Source organism: Lissotriton vulgaris, unplaced genomic scaffold (genome assembly GCF_964263255.1).
Source record: "Lissotriton vulgaris unplaced genomic scaffold, aLisVul1.2 SCAFFOLD_1523, whole genome shotgun sequence".
Classification (NCBI taxonomy): domain Eukaryota; kingdom Metazoa; phylum Chordata; class Amphibia; order Caudata; family Salamandridae; genus Lissotriton; species Lissotriton vulgaris.
The window spans coordinates 372635-386478 of NW_028244503.1; positions in this window are offsets into that span (position 1 = coordinate 372635).

The window sequence follows — 13844 nt, forward strand, 5'->3', positions numbered from 1 at the left end:
TTGGATGTGAGTTATTACTTTTTCAACTAAAATAAGTGTGTTTAAAGTCATTTCTGTGCTTGAAATTGGTCAAATTTGAAGCTTTTGAGTAAGCAAAACTCTGTAAAAATGGCAATTTTGGTCACTGTGAGGGTTTAAAAAGTGGTTATTCAACATGAGGCCCGATCCAAATGACATTTTGAACCATTTTTGGTAGAGTCCAAAAAATCAATTTTCTGATGAAAAACGATGACCCCGGACCAGTCGAACGTTGAAAAAATGGTCAATATTGATGAAATTTTAACATTTAATCTTTTGACTTTAAATGACGGTTGTATGTGAGTTATTACTTTTCAACTAAAATAAGTGTGTTTAAAGTCATTTCTGTGCATTGAAATTGGTCAAAATTGAAGATTTTGAGTAAGCAAAACTCTGTAAAAATGGCAATTTTGGTCACTGTGAGGGTTTAAAAAGTGGTTATTTAACATGAGGCCCGATCCTAATGACATTTTGAATCATTTTTGGTAGAGTCCAAAAAATCAATTTTCTGATGAAAAACGATGACCCCGGACCAGTCGAACGTTGAAAAAATGGTCAATATTGATGAAATTTTAACATTTAATCTTTTGACTTTAAATGACGGTTGGATGTGAGTTATTACTTTTTCAACTAAAATAAGTGTGTTTAAAGTCATTTCTGTGCCTGAAATTGGTCAAAATTGAAGATTTTGAGTAAGCAAAACTCTGTAAAAATGGCAATTTTGGTCACTGTGAGGGTTTAAAAAGTGGTTATTCAACATGAGGCCCGATCCAAATGACATTTTTAATCATTTTTGGTAGAGTCCAAAAAATCAATTTTCTGATGAAAAACGATGACCCCGGACCATTCGAACGTTGAAAAAATGGTCAATATTGATGAAATTTTAACATTTAATCTTTTGACTTTAAATGACGGTTGGATGTGAGTTATTACTTTTTCAACTAAAATAAGTGTGTTTAAAGTCATTTCTGTGCCTGAAATTGGTCAAAATTGAAGATTTTGAGTAAGCAAAACTCTGTAAAAATGGCAATTTTGGTCACTGTGAGGGTTTAAAAAGTGGTTATTCAACATGAGGCCCGATCCAAATGACATTTTTAATCATTTTTGGTAGAGTCCAAAAAATCTATTTTCTGATGAAAAACGATGACCCCGGACCAGTTGAACGTTGAAAAAATGGTCAATATTGATGAAATTTTAACATTTAATCTTTTGACTTTAAATGACGGTTGGATGTGAGTTATTAATTTTTCAACTAAAATAAGTGTGTTTAAAGTCATTTCTGTGCTTGAAATTGGTCAAATTTGAAGCTTTTGAGTAAGCAAAACTCTGTAAAAATGGCAATTTTGGTCACTGTGAGGGTTTAAAAAGTGGTTATTCAACATAAGGCCCGATCCAAATGACATTTTGAACCATTTTTGGTAGAGTCCAAAAAATCCATTTTCTGATGAAAAACGATGACCCCGGACCAGTCGAACGTTGAAAAAATGGTCAATATTGATGAAATTTTAACATTTAATCTTTTGACTTTAAATGACGGTTGTATGTGAGTTATTACTTTTTCAACTAAAATAAGTGTGTTTAAAGTCATTTCTGTGCCTGAAATTGGTCAAAATTGAAGATTTTGAGTAAGCAAAACTCTGTAAAAATGGCAATTTTGGTCACTGTGAGGGTTTAAAAAGTGGTTATTCAACATGAGGCCCGATCCAAATGACATTTTGAATCATTTTTGGTAGAGTCCAAAAAATCAATTTTCTGATGAAAAACGATGACCCCGGACCAGTCGAACGTTGAAAAAATGGTCAATATTGATGAAATTTTAACATTTAATCTTTTGACTTTAAATGACGGTTGGATGTGAGTTATTACTTTTTCAACTAAAATAAGTGTGTTTAAAGTCATTTTTGTGCCTGAAATTGGTCAAAATTTGAAGATTTTGAGTAAGCAAAACTCTGTAAAAATGGCAATTTTGGTCACTGTGAGGGTTTAAAAAGTTTTTATTCAACATGAGGCTCGATCCAAATGACATTTTGAATCATTTTTGGTAGAGTCCAAAAAATCAATTTTCTGATGAAAAACGATGACCCCGGACCATTCGAACGTTGAAAAAATGGTCAATATTGATGAAATTTTAACATTTAATCTTTTGACTTTAAATGACGGTTGGATGTGAGTTATTACTTTTTCAACTAAAATAAGTGTGTTTAAAGTCATTTCTGTGCCTGAAATTGGTCAAAATTGAAGATTTTGAGTAAGCAAAACTCTGTAAAAATGGCAATTTTGGTCACTGTGAGGGTTTAAAAAGTGGTTATTCAACATGAGGCTCGATCCAAATGACATTTTGAATCATTTTTGGTAGAGTCCAAAAAAGTCAATTTTCTGATGAAAAACGATGACCCCGGACCAGTCGAACGTTGAAAAAATGGTCAATATTGCTGAAATTTTAACATTTAATCTTTTGACTTTAAATGACGGTTGGATGTGAGTTATTACTTTTTCAACTAAAATAAGTGTGTTTAAAGTCATTTCTGTGCCTGAAATTGGTCAAAATTGAAGATTTTGAGTAAGCAAAACTCTGTAAAAATGGCAATTTTGGTCACTGTGAGGGTTTAAAAAGTGGTTATTCAACATGAGGCCCGAGCCAAATGACATTTTGAATCATTTTTGGTAGAGTCCAAAAAATCAATTTTCTGATGAAAAACGATGACCCCGGACCAGTCGAACGTTGAAAAAATGGTCAATATTGATGAAATTTTAACATTTAATCTTTTGACTTTAAATGACGGTTGGATGTGAGTTATTACTTTTTCAACTAAAATAAGTGTGTTTAAAGTCATTTCTGTGCCTGAAATTGGTCAAAATTGAAGATTTTGAGTAAGCAAAACTCTGTAAAAATGGCAATTTTGGTCACTGTGAGGGTTTAAAAAGTGGTTATTCAACATGAGGCCCGATCCAAATGACATTTTGAATCATTTTTGGTAGAGTCCAAAAAATCCATTTTCTGATGAAAAACGATGACCCCGGACCAGTCGAACGTTGAAAAAATGGTCAATATTGATGAAATTTTAACATTTAATCTTTTGACTTTAAATGACATTTGGATGTGAGTTATTACTTTTTCAACTAAAATAAGTGTGTTTAAAGTCATTTCTGTGCCTGAAATTGGTCAAAATTGAAGATTTTGAGTAAGCAAAACTCTGTAAAAATGGCAATTTTGGTCACTGTGAGGGTTTAAAAAGTGGTTATTCAACATGAGGCCCGATCCAAATGACATTTTGAATCATTTTTGGTAGAGTCCAAAAAATCAATTTTCTGATGAAAAACGATGACCCCGGACCAGTCGAACGTTGAAAAAATGGTCAATATTGATGAAATTTTAACATTTAATCTTTTGACTTTAAATGACATTTGGATGTGAGTTATTACTTTTTCAACTAAAATAAGTGTGTTTAAAGTCATTTCTGTGCCTGAAATTGGTCAAAATTGAAGATTTTAAGTAAGCAAAACTCTGTAAAAATGGCAATTTTGGTCACTGTGAGGGTTTAAAAAGTGGTTATTCAACATGAGGCACGATCCAAATGACATTTTGAATCATTTTTGGTAGAGTCCAAAAAATCAATTTTCTGATGAAAAACGATGACCCCGGACCAGTCGAACGTTGAAAAAATTGGTCAATATTGATGAAATTTTAACATTTAATCTTTTGACTTTAAATGACGGTTGGATGTGAGTTATTACTTTTTCAACTAAAATAAGTGTGTTTAAAGTCATTTCTGTGCTTGAAATTGGTCAAATTTGAAGCTTTTGAGTAAGCAAAACTCTGTAAAAATGGCAATTTTGGTCACTGTGAGGGTTTAAAAAGTGGTTATTCAACATGAGGCCCGATCCAAATGACATTTTGAACCATTTTTGGTAGAGTCCAAAAAATCAATTTTCTGATGAAAAACGATGACCCCGGACCAGTCGAACGTTGAAAAAATGGTCAATATTGATGAAATTTTAACATTTAATCTTTTGACTTTAAATGACGGTTGTATGTGAGTTATTACTTTTTCAACTAAAATAAGTGTGTTTAAAGTCATTTCTGTGCATTGAAATTGGTCAAAATTGAAGATTTTGAGTAAGCAAAACTCTGTAAAAATGGCAATTTTGGTCACTGTGAGGGTTTAAAAAGTGGTTATTCAACATGAGGCTCGATCCAAATGACATTTTGAATCATTTTTGGTAGAGTCCAAAAAATCAATTTTCTGATGAAAAACGATGACCCCGGACCAGTCGAACGTTGAAAAAATGGTCAATATTGCTGAAATTTTAACATTTAATCTTTTGACTTTAAATGACGGTTGGATGTGAGTTATTACTTTTTCAACTAAAATAAGTGTGTTTAAAGTCATTTCTGTGCCTGAAATTGGTCAAAATTGAAGATTTTGAGTAAGCAAAACTCTGTAAAAATGGCAATTTTGGTCACTGTGAGGGTTTAAAAAGTGGTTATTCAACATGAGGCCCGATCCAAATGACATTTTGAATCATTTTTGGTAGAGTCCAAAAAATCAATTTTCTGATGAAAAACGATGACCCCGGACCAGTCGAACGTTGAAAAAATGGTCAATATTGATGAAATTTTAACATTTAATCTTTTGACTTTAAATGACGGTTGGATGTGAGTTATTACTTTTTCAACTAAAATAAGTGTGTTTAAAGTCATTTCTGTGCCTGAAATTGGTCAAAATTGAAGATTTTGAGTAAGCAAAACTCTGTAAAAATGGCAATTTTGGTCACTGTGAGGGTTTAAAAAGTGGTTATTCAACATGAGGCCCGATCCAAATGACATTTTGAATCATTTTTGGTAGAGTCCAAAAAATCCATTTTCTGATGAAAAACGATGACCCCGGACCAGTCGAACGTTGAAAAAATGGTCAATATTGATGAAATTTTAACATTTAATCTTTTGACTTTAAATGACATTTGGATGTGAGTTATTACTTTTTCAACTAAAATAAGTGTGTTTAAAGTCATTTCTGTGCTTGAAATTGGTCAAATTTGAAGCTTTTGAGTAAGCAAAACTCTGTAAAAATGGCAATTTTGGTCACTGTGAGGGTTTAAAAAGTGGTTATTCAACATGAGGCCCGATCCAAATGACATTTTGAACCATTTTTGGTAGAGTCCAAAAAATCAATTTTCTGATGAAAAACGATGACCCCGGACCAGTCGAACGTTGAAAAAATGGTCAATATTGATGAAATTTTAACATTTAATCTTTTGACTTTAAATGACGGTTGTATGTGAGTTATTACTTTTTCAACTAAAATAAGTGTGTTTAAAGTCATTTCTGTGCATTGAAATTGGTCAAAATTGAAGATTTTGAGTAAGCAAAACTCTGTAAAAATGGCAATTTTGGTCACTGTGAGGGTTTAAAAAGTGGTTATTTAACATGAGGCCCGATCCTAATGACATTTTGAATCATTTTTGGTAGAGTCCAAAAAATCAATTTTCTGATGAAAAACGATGACCCCGGACCAGTCGAACGTTGAAAAAATGGTCAATATTGATGAAATTTTAACATTTAATCTTTTGACTTTAAATGACGGTTGGATGTGAGTTATTAATTTTTCAACTAAAATAAGTGTGTTTAAAGTCATTTCTGTGCCTGAAATTGGTCAAAATTGAAGATTTTGAGTAAGCAAAACTCTGTAAAAATGGCAATTTTGGTCACTGTGAGGGTTTAAAAAGTGGTTATTCAACATGAGGCCCGATCAAAATGACATTTTGAATCATTTTTGGTAGAGTCTAAAAAATCAATTTTCTGATGAAAAACGATGACCCCGGACCATTCGAACGTTGAAAAAATGGTCAATATTGATGAAATTTTAACATTTAATCTTTTGACTTTAAATGACGGTTGGATGTGAGTTATTACTTTTTCAACTAAAATAAGTGTGTTTAAAGTCATTTCTGTGCCTGAAATTGGTCAAAATTGAAGATTTTGAGTAAGCAAAACTCTGTAAAAATGGCAATTTTGGTCACTGTGAGGGTTTAAAAAGTGGTTATTCAACATGAGGCCCGATCCAAATGACATTTTTAATCATTTTTGGTAGAGTCCAAAAAATCTATTTTCTGATGAAAAACGATGACCCCGGACCAGTTGAACGTTGAAAAAATGGTCAATATTGATGAAATTTTAACATTTAATCTTTTGACTTTAAATGACGGTTGGATGTGAGTTATTAATTTTTCAACTAAAATAAGTGTGTTTAAAGTCATTTCTGTGCTTGAAATTGGTCAAATTTGAAGCTTTTGAGTAAGCAAAACTCTGTAAAAATGGCAATTTTGGTCACTGTGAGGGTTTAAAAAGTGGTTATTCAACATAAGGCCCGATCCAAATGACATTTTGAACCATTTTTGGTAGAGTCCAAAAAATCCATTTTCTGATGAAAAACGATGACCCCGGACCAGTCGAACGTTGAAAAAATGGTCAATATTGATGAAATTTTAACATTTAATCTTTTGACTTTAAATGACGGTTGTATGTGAGTTATTACTTTTTCAACTAAAATAAGTGTGTTTAAAGTCATTTCTGTGCCTGAAATTGGTCAAAATTGAAGATTTTGAGTAAGCAAAACTCTGTAAAAATGGCAATTTTGGTCACTGTGAGGGTTTAAAAAGTGGTTATTCAACATGAGGCCCGATCCAAATGACATTTTGAATCATTTTTGGTAGAGTCCAAAAAATCAATTTTCTGATGAAAAACGATGACCCCGGACCAGTCGAACGTTGAAAAAATGGTCAATATTGATGAAATTTTAACATTTAATCTTTTGACTTTAAATGACGGTTGGATGTGAGTTATTACTTTTTCAACTAAAATAAGTGTGTTTAAAGTCATTTTTGTGCCTGAAATTGGTCAAAATTTGAAGATTTTGAGTAAGCAAAACTCTGTAAAAATGGCAATTTTGGTCACTGTGAGGGTTTAAAAAGTTTTTATTCAACATGAGGCTCGATCCAAATGACATTTTGAATCATTTTTGGTAGAGTCCAAAAAATCAATTTTCTGATGAAAAACGATGACCCCGGACCAGTCGAACGTTGAAAAAATGGTCAATATTGATGAAATTTTAACATTTAATCTTTTGACTTTAAATGACGGTTGGGTGTGAGTTATTACTTTTTCAACTACAATAAGTGTGTTTAAAGTCATTTCTGTGCCTGAAATTGGTCAAAATTGAAGATTTTGAGTAAGCAAAACTCTGTAAAAATGGCAATTTTGGTCAATGTGAGGGTTTAAAAAGTGGTTATTCAACATGAGGCCCGATCCAAATGACATTTTGAATCATTTTTGGTAGAGTCCAAAAAATCCATTTTCTGATGAAAAACGATGACCCCGGACCAGTCGAACGTTGAAAAAATGGTCAATATTGATGAAATTTTAACATTTAATCTTTTGACTTTAAATGACGGTTGGATGTGAGTTATTACTTTTTCAACTAAAATAAGTGTGTTTAAAGTCATTTCTGTCCCTGAAATTGGTCAAAATTGAAGATTTTGAGTAAGCAAAACTCTGTAAAAATGGCAATTTTGGTCACTGTGAGGGTTTAAAAAGTGATAATTCAACATGAGGCCCGATCCAAATGACATTTTGAATCATTTTTGGTAGAGTCCAAAAAATCAATTTTCTGATGAAAAACGATGACCCCGGACCAGTCGAACGTTGAAAAAATGGTCAATATTGATGAAATTTTAACATTTAATCTTTTGACTTTAAATGATGGTTGGATGTGAGTTATTACTTTTTCAACTAAAATAAGTGTGTTTAAAGTCATTTCTGTGCCTGAAATTGGTCAAAATTGAAGATTTTGAGTAAGCAAAACTCTGTAAAAATGGCAGTTTTGGTCACTGTGAGGGTTTAAAAAGTGGTTATTCAACATGAGGCCCGATCCAAATGACATTTTGAATCATTTTTGGTAGAGTCCAAAAAATCAATTTTCTGATGAAAAACGATGACCCCGGACCAGTCGAACGTTGAAAAAATGGTCAATATTGCTGAAATTTTAACATTTAATCTTTTGACTTTAAATGACGGTTGGATGTGAGTTATTACTTTTTCAACTAAAATAAGTGTGTTTAAAGTCATTTCTGTGCCTGAAATTGGTCAAAATTGAAGCTTTTGAGTAAGCAAAACTCTGTAAAAATTGCAGTTTTGGTCACTGTGAGGGTTTAAAAAGTGGTTATTCAACATGAGGCCCGATCCAAATGACATTTTGAATCATTTTTGGTAGAGTCCAAAAAATCAATTTTCTGATGAAAAACGATGACCCCGGACCAGTCGAACGTTGAAAAAATGGTCAATATTGATGAAATTTTAACATTTAATCTTTTGACTTTAAATGACGGCTGGATGTGAGTTATTACTTTTTCAACTAAAATAAGTGTGTTTAAAGTCATTTCTGTGCCTGAAATTGGTCAAAATTGAAGATTTTAAGTAAGCAAAACTCTGTAAAAATGGCAATTTTGGTCACTGTGAGGGTTTAAAAAGTGGTTATTCAACATGAGGCACGATCCAAATGACATTTTGAATCATTTTTGGTAGAGTCCAAAAAATCAATTTTCTGATGAAAAACGATGACCCCGGACCAGTCGAACGTTGAAAAAATTGGTCAATATTGATGAAATTTTAACATTTAATCTTTTGACTTTAAATGACGGTTGGATGTGAGTTATTACTTTTTCAACTAAAATAAGAGTGTTTAAAGTCATTTCTGTGCTTGAAATTGGTCAAATTTGAAGCTTTTGAGTAAGCAAAACTCTGTAAAAATGGCAATTTGGGTCACTGTGAGGGTTTAAAAAGTGGTTATTCAACATGAGGCCCGATCCAAATGACATTTTGAATCATTTTTGGTAGAGTCCAAAAAATCAATTTTCTGATGAAAAACGATGACCCCGGACCAGTCGAACGTTGAAAAAATTGGTCAATATTGATGAAATTTTAACATTTAATCTTTTGACTTTAAATGACGGTTGGATGTGAGTTATTACTTTTTCAACTAAAATAAGTGTGTTTAAAGTCATTTCTGTGCCTGAAATTGGTCAAAATTGAAGATTTTGAGTAAGCAAAACTCTGTAAAAATGGCAATTTTGGTCACTGTGAGGGTTTAAAAAGTGGTTATTCAACATGAGGCTCGATCCAAATGACATTTTGAATCATTTTTGGTAGAGTCCAAAAAATCAATTTTCTGATGAAAAACGATGACCCCGGACCAGTCGAACGTTGAAAAAATGGTCAATATTGCTGAAATTTTAACATTTAATCTTTTGACTTTAAATGACGGTTGGATGTGAGTTATTACTTTTTCAACTAAAATAAGTGTGTTTAAAGTCATTTCTGTGCCTGAAATTGGTCAAAATTGAAGATTTTGAGTAAGCAAAACTCTGTAAAAATGGCAATTTTGGTCACTGTGAGGGTTTAAAAAGTGGTTATTCAACATGAGGCCCGATCCAAATGACATTTTGAATCATTTTTGGTAGAGTCCAAAAAATCAATTTTCTGATGAAAAACGATGACCCCGGACCAGTCGAACGTTGAAAAAATGGTCAATATTGATGAAATTTTAACATTTAATCTTTTGACTTTAAATGACGGTTGGATGTGAGTTATTACTTTTTCAACTAAAATAAGTGTGTTTAAAGTCATTTCTGTGCCTGAAATTGGTCAAAATTGAAGATTTTGAGTAAGCAAAACTCTGTAAAAATGGCAATTTTGGTCACTGTGAGGGTTTAAAAAGTGGTTATTCAACATGAGGCCCGATCCAAATGACATTTTGAATCATTTTTGGTAGAGTCCAAAAAATCCATTTTCTGATGAAAAACGATGACCCCGGACCAGTCGAACGTTGAAAAAATGGTCAATATTGATGAAATTTTAACATTTAATCTTTTGACTTTAAATGACATTTGGATGTGAGTTATTACTTTTTCAACTAAAATAAGTGTGTTTAAAGTCATTTCTGTGCCTGAAATTGGTCAAAATTGAAGATTTTAAGTAAGCAAAACTCTGTAAAAATGGCAATTTTGGTCACTGTGAGGGTTTAAAAAGTGGTTATTCAACATGAGGCATGATCCAAATGACATTTTGAATCATTTTTGGTAGAGTCCAAAAAATCAATTTTCTGATGAAAAACGATGACCCCGGACCAGTCGAACGTTGAAAAAATTGGTCAATATTGATGAAATTTTAACATTTAATCTTTTGACTTTAAATGACGGTTGGATGTGAGTTATTACTTTTTCAACTAAAATAAGTGTGTTTAAAGTCATTTCTGTGCCTGAAATTGGTCAAAATTGAAGATTTTGAGTTAGCAAAACTCTGTAAAAATGGCAATTTTGGTCACTGTGAGGGTTTAAAAAGTGGTTACTCAACATGAGGCCCGATCCAAATGACATTTTGAATCATTTTTGGTAGAGTCCAAAAAATCAATTTTCTGATGAAAAACGATGACCCCGGACCAGTCGAACGTTGAAAAAATTGGTCAATATTGATGAAATTTTAACATTTAATCTTTTGACTTTAAATGACGGTTGGATGTGAGTTATTACTTTTTCAACTAAAATAAGTGTGTTTAAAGTCATTTCTGTGCCTGAAATTGGTCAAAATTGAAGATTTTGAGTAAGCAAAACTCTGTAAAAATGGCAATTTTGGTCACTGTGAGGGTTTAAAAAGTGGTTATTCAACATGAGGCTCGATCCAAATGACATTTTGAATCATTTTTGGTAGAGTCCAAAAAATCAATTTTCTGATGAAAAACGATGACCCCGGACCAGTCGAACATTGAAAAAATGGTCAATATTGCTGAAATTTTAACATTTAATCTTTTGACTTTAAATGACGGTTGGATGTGAGTTATTACTTTTTCAACTAAAATAAGTGTGTTTAAAGTCATTTCTGTGCCTGAAATTGGTCAAAATTGAAGATTTTGAGTAAGCAAAACTCTGTAAAAATGGCAATTTTGGTCACTGTGAGGGTTTAAAAAGTGGTTATTCAACATGAGGCCCGATCCAAATGACATTTTGAATCATTTTTGGTAGAGTCCAAAAAATCAATTTTCTGATGAAAAACGATGACCCCGGACCAGTCGAACGTTGAAAAAATGGTCAATATTGATGAAATTTTAACATTTAATCTTTTGACTTTAAATGACGGTTGGATGTGAGTTATTACTTTTTCAACTAAAATAAGTGTGTTTAAAGTCATTTCTGTGCCTGAAATTGGTCAAAATTGAAGATTTTGAGTAAGCAAAACTCTGTAAAAATGGCAATTTTGGTCACTGTGAGGGTTTAAAAAGTGGTTATTCAACATGAGGCCCGATCCAAATGACATTTTGAATCATTTTTGGTAGAGTCCAAAAAATCCATTTTCTGATGAAAAACGATGACCCCGGACCAGTCGAACGTTGAAAAAATGGTCAATATTGATGAAATTTTAACATTTAATCTTTTGACTTTAAATGACATTTGGATGTGAGTTATTACTTTTTCAACTAAAATAAGTGTGTTTAAAGTCATTTCTGTGCCTGAAATTGGTCAAAATTGAAGATTTTGAGTAAGCAAAACTCTGTAAAAATGGCAATTTTCGTCACTGTGAGGGTTTAAAAAGTGGTTATTCAACATGAGGCCCGATCCAAATGACATTTTGAATCATTTTTGGTAGAGTCCAAAAAATCCATTTTCTGATGAAAAACGATGACCCCGGACCAGTCGAACGTTGAAAAAATGGTCAATATTGATGAAATTTTAACATTTAATCTTTTGACTTTAAATGACATTTGGATGTGAGTTATTACTTTTTCAACTAAAATAAGTGTGTTTAAAGTCATTTCTGTGCCTGAAATTGGTCAAAATTGAAGATTTTAAGTAAGCAAAACTCTGTAAAAATGGCAATTTTGGTCACTGTGAGGGTTTAAAAAGTGGTTATTCAACATGAGGCACGATCCAAATGACATTTTGAATCATTTTTGGTAGAGTCCAAAAAATCAATTTTCTGATGAAAAACGATGACCCCGGACCAGTCGAACGTTGAAAAAATTGGTCAATATTGATGAAATTTTAACATTTAATCTTTTGACTTTAAATGACGGTTGGATGTGAGTTATTACTTTTTCAACTAAAATAAGTGTGTTTAAAGTCATTTCTGTGCTTGAAATTGGTCAAATTTGAAGCTTTTGAGTAAGCAAAACTCTGTAAAAATGGCAATTTTGGTCACTGTGAGGGTTTAAAAAGTGGTTATTCAACATGAGGCCCGATCCAAATGACATTTTGAACCATTTTTGGTAGAGTCCAAAAAATCAATTTTCTGATGAAAAACGATGACCCCGGACCAGTCGAACGTTGAAAAAATGGTCAATATTGATGAAATTTTAACATTTAATCTTTTGACTTTAAATGACGGTTGTATGTGAGTTATTACTTTTTCAACTAAAATAAGTGTGTTTAAAGTCATTTCTGTGCATTGAAATTGGTCAAAATTGAAGATTTTGAGTAAGCAAAACTCTGTAAAAATGGCAATTTTGGTCACTGTGAGGGTTTAAAAAGTGGTTATTTAACATGAGGCCCGATCCTAATGACATTTTGAATCATTTTTGGTAGAGTCCAAAAAATCAATTTTCTGATGAAAAACGATGACCCCGGACCAGTCGAACGTTGAAAAAATGGTCAATATTGATGAAATTTTAACATTTAATCTTTTGACTTTAAATGACGGTTGGATGTGAGTTATTACTTTTTCAACTAAAATAAGTGTGTTTAAAGTCATTTCTGTGCCTGAAATTGGTCAAAATTGAAGATTTTGAGTAAGCAAAACTCTGTAAAAATGGCAATTTGGGTCACTGTGAGGGTTTAAAAAGTGGTTATTCAACATGAGGCCCGATCCAAATGACATTTTGAATCATTTTTGGTAGAGTCCAAAAAATCAATTTTCTGATGAAAAACGATGACCCCGGACCAGTCGAACGTTGAAAAAATTGGTCAATATTGATGAAATTTTAACATTTAATCTTTTGACTTTAAATGACGGTTGGATGTGAGTTATTACTTTTTCAACTAAAATAAGTGTGTTTAAAGTCATTTCTGTGCCTGAAATTGGTCAAAATTGAAGATTTTGAGTAAGCAAAACTCTGTAAAAATGGCAATTTTGGTCACTGTGAGGGTTTAAAAAGTGGTTATTCAACATGAGGCTCGATCCAAATGACATTTTGAATCATTTTTGGTAGAGTCCAAAAAATCAATTTTCTGATGAAAAACGATGACCCCGGACCAGTCGAACGTTGAAAAAATGGTCAATATTGCTGAAATTTTAACATTTAATCTTTTGACTTTAAATGACGGTTGGATGTGAGTTATTACTTTTTCAACTAAAATAAGTGTGTTTAAAGTCATTTCTGTGCCTGAAATTGGTCAAAATTGAAGATTTTGAGTAAGCAAAACTCTGTAAAAATGGCAATTTTGGTCACTGTGAGGGTTTAAAAAGTGGTTATTCAACATGAGGCCCGATCCAAATGACATTTTGAATCATTTTTGGTAGAGTCCAAAAAATCAATTTTCTGATGAAAAACGATGACCCCGGACCAGTCGAACGTTGAAAAAATGGTCAATATTGATGAAATTTTAACATTTAATCTTTTGACTTTAAATGACGGTTGGATGTGAGTTATTACTTTTTCAACTAAAATAAGTGTGTTTAAAGTCATTTCTGTGCCTGAAATTGGTCAAAATTGAAGATTTTGAGTAAGCAAAACTCTGTAAAAATGGCAATTTTGGTCACTGTGAGGGTTTAAAAAGTGGTT